The sequence below is a fragment of the Mus caroli genome, chromosome 14, assembly GCF_900094665.2.
Source record: "Mus caroli chromosome 14, CAROLI_EIJ_v1.1, whole genome shotgun sequence".
Lineage (NCBI taxonomy): Eukaryota > Metazoa > Chordata > Mammalia > Rodentia > Muridae > Mus > Mus caroli.
This window is the reverse complement of record NC_034583.1, coordinates 37,771,822-37,775,919: the sequence shown is the minus strand read 5'-3', so window position 1 is coordinate 37,775,919 and position 4,098 is coordinate 37,771,822. Positions and strand designations below refer to the sequence as shown.

Sequence of the window (4,098 nt, the reverse complement as noted above, 5' to 3'; positions counted from 1 at the left end):
AGAGCGACACATTTGTCGGTATCGGTGTTTGGCGTACAATTAAGAATTAACCAGTACCCCGGAGCTCTTGACTCTAGCTGCGTATGTATCAAAAGATGGCCTAGTCGGCCATCACTGGAAAGAGAGGCCCATTGGACATGCAAACTTTATATGCCCCAGTACAGGGGAACGCCAGGGCCAGAAAAATGGGAATGGGTGGGTAGGGAAGTAGGGGGAAGGGTATGGGGGACTTTTGGGATAGCATTGGAAATGTAATTGAGGAAAAGATGTAATAAATAAAAAAAAAGAAATTTAGGACCTCTAAATGGATCTGCTCACAAAATAAAACAGAGCGGCACACGGGAGAGAAACGTTCAAATTCAGCCTGGCCCCAAGGACTGCTTACTTGCTTCAAGCAGAACGTGTATGTGTGTCATACCATAACACCCACTGCAGAGTCTGCCCCAGGAGCCGAAGACAGAGCGCTGGTCCATACACATGAAATCAGAAACTAAAAGAGGACCATCTTCTCAGCAAATGATGCTGGGCCAGGGGGCCGTCTACATGAAATGAGCTCAGTTTGTCCACTTCCCAGCACGATAAAAAGGAATTCAACTTAGACTGTGTGCTTAAAAATTTTAGAAAATAAATCGATAAGCTTCTGGAACAAAATATAGAACAAAACCAAGCCAAAGTTTCTCAAACATCTCCAAACTCATGAAACCCAAAAGGCAGACTTGATGAACTCGACTTCATCAGTAATTGAAAACTATTCATCAAAAACATTTGCAAAAAAAAAAAAAAATTTAAAGCCGTAGGCTTGGTTAAAATGTATTTTAAAGGCACATGTCTGGTATATATTTTCAATCAAGTACATGTAAAAAAATCACATTTAGATAATAAGGAAATTTAATTAATTTAAACCAACAAAGGAGTCGACAGAATGGTTCAGTAGATAAAGGTGCTTGCAGCCAAACCTGGCAACCTGAGTCAGCCCCAGAGACCTCACAGTGGAAAGAGAGAACCAGTTTCCACGGTTTAGCCTCCAACCTCCACATACATACATAGCAAACATGACCCCATACACATACGTACACATAAATAAATACAATTCTTAAATTTTAGCTATGCAAGAGATTTGAACACCCTTCTAAGCATAATGTACAATTGTGAGAAATAACTATATTGTCTACACTATTAGGTCCCCAAAACCACCATCTGCCACTAGATGAGTATACCTTTAGTTACATGATACCTTTAGTTATTATAACCCTAGTTATACTATACTTTTAGTTAGTGTAACTTTAGCTATGCACATCTGGAAGATGCTTTGGAGGAGCAGAGATGCTCCTCCAGAGCACAGTGAGGCGTCACCACTTATCTATGGAACTGGGGGATGAGGTAGGATTACAGTGAAAGGATGACATAGATTCTATAGGATTAGAACTTTGCCACTTTGCCACCAGAGCTGGACATGGGTCAGCCTCGTTGGAAGGTAGTTTGGGAAGCTCTTTAGAAGTTTGTCCTGAACCTACCATGTGAGCAAGCAACTCCCATCTAGATACAAACAAACGAACACACATGTTCACGTAAAAATCCAAACGTGAATGCTGGCAGAGGCTTTTGTCAAAACTACCCACATGGAAACCAGTGCCATTTCACTGGTGACTGGAAACCAAGCTGGTGAGAAAAAAATATGAAGAGGCGTGCGGCAAGCCACCCTAAAACATGGCTGCAGGAAACCAGAATAGGTTAGCCAAAGTAATACATGTAGGGGTATATCCGTTACTTTGGTCCAGTTCTCTTGAGAAACTATTGGCACGGGGTCAGCTTCTGGTTCCATGCTTGTCATAGGAGAACTATACTTCTCTAAAGGGAGTCTGTGTATAAGGGGTCTCCCTCTCCACATCAGGAAACAAAGGAAGATGGCCCAGTCAGTAAATTACTTGCTCCAAATTCTTCCTCTATATAAACCTAAGCTTGTGGGAGAATCTCAAAGATGATCTCAGTGGACCCTGGGTCGTTCTCCAGCAGTATTACATTAATTAGATTTCTCCTTCCTGCTCTTTGCTGTTGCGCATCCCTTTAATGGATGTATTGGAACCAGTGGCTAAACCTAGCCATGTTAGAACTTCTGGAGCCATGGTTCTTACACCGACACTCTGGTGGCAGCAGTGGACACTCTTAGGAGTTGTCCTTCTGAGGGTCATTGGCTTGCCTTTGCCCAACATCCTAAATTTTAAAGAAAAGTTGCCCCAGGGTGATTAAAACATTAGCTAGTAAATATTCTTTTAGACTTATAGAGCCAAGAGTGTCTGGTCACCTTTAATTATATTACAGAATTAATATTTCTCTTGAGAGAAGACAGGAGGTAGCCCTAGGAAGGTGATATTGCCACCAAAAGAAAAAGACATCTTCCTTGAATGATGGAGACCTGTTCTGCGTGTAGAATTCCACCTGGTGTCCCATCGTACTTTCTTTTTTTTTTTTAAGATTTTATTTATTTTATTTATATGAGTACACCGTCATTGTACTCAGACACAACAGAAGAGGGCATCAGATCCCATTGCTTTGGGTGTGAGCCACCATGTGGTTGCTGGGAATTGAACTCAGGACTTCTGGGAGAGCAGTCAGTGCTCTTAACCACTGAGCCATCACACCAGCCCCCTCCCATTGTACTTTCTTTCCCTCTCTCCAAAAGTCCCTTCCTCTACATGAGTTCCCCAGGACAGTGCTTTTGGGGGACACTAACACTTCTCTTAATTCTTAGTGGACCAGTCCTTGAAAAACCTAGCATCCTCCCCACCAACTATTGGATCCCTAAGATTACCTTTCAAGCATCGAACAGATGGATTTGGGTTCAATAACACTTGCTTTCTCAGAAGCAATTAAGAAGAGAAAAGCAAACGAAAGCTCAGTAACTCCTACAGAGGGTAAAGGCTCCTTCACTCCCAACAGCATTACATCCCAATAAACACTCTAAATTAAATAAATCCTAAGTCAAAATGTTAGTGCCTCACTAGCTGGGCATGGCAGCCTATCAGCACTGATCACTGTGAAATACTGGTTGTTTACTCTCATGTCACTGATAAGAAGCGGCCACTTGATTGGAGACTGCTCAAAATCTTAAAGGAGTATCACCAGTCTTGAAAATGTCAAATTCAAAATTCAAGGCACAATTCCTACTAAATACAGACCACGTCTTCACCAGCATAAAATTGATAAATCACAAGTCAAACTATCATAAGTGAGAGACAATCCACCGCTGGGAGCTACCAAGGGAGTAAGAATTAAGTCTCCAAGTTGTAGCTCTGATTTCAGCTGTACGTACCAACGTCAGGTGAACCAAAGGAAGACTGGTACTGAGGTGAGACTTATGTAGGCAACCAGGAAAAGCCAGATGAACAGGTGTGCTGGTTTGAATGAGAACTGTCTGCCATAGTCTGGGACACTTGGTCCCCAGCTGGTAACCCGTTGTAGAACCTTTGGGAAGTGGAGCCTTGCAGGCTGTTTATTTGCTTGGTTATTTGTTTGTTTATTGTCTAAGTATTTTTTATTCCCCTCTAGCAAATTCACTTCTTCTAAGTCTTGTGTGTTTAACCAATTTCGACATTTTGGTGAATTGTTCAGTTTTTCTCTAGTTACAATTGCTAGTTTCAGTACAAGATTTCTATCTTTCTCAATTCATTGAGACTTCTGTGGAAAACGTTCCCAGTGCACCTGAAAAGAATCTGTACACTACTAGATGGTTTATTAGGCCCATTTCTTCTAAACCGTAGTCCAAGCAGTGTTTCCACACTGCCTTTTTGCTGAGACGATCTTTCATTGTGGAAAGTCAGGCACTGAAGTCCGCTCCCCTCACTGCGGCACTGGCTGCTGCTCCCTCGGATCTGCTAATGCTGGCTTCTATGCTCAGGGGTTCTGATGGGAGCTGAATGTGTGTTTCTACATGGTACCTCTTCTAGAGTAGAGCTCTTCAGTTATAGCATATGGCTTTCACTGTCTTTTCTCATTATTCTTCTGGTTTTTTTTTTTTTTTTTTTTTTTTTTGACTGGGTTTCTCTGTGTAGCCCTGGCTGTCCTGGAGCTTCTGTGACAGACTCCCGCGTAAGAAGGACT

General features: G+C 42.1%; 1 pseudogene; it reads right to left on the bottom strand.

Annotated features, from left to right (window-relative positions):
- The window catches only part of LOC110309701, a 44,830-nt pseudogene that overhangs the window by 40,419 nt on the left and 313 nt on the right, over window positions 1–4,098 (bottom strand).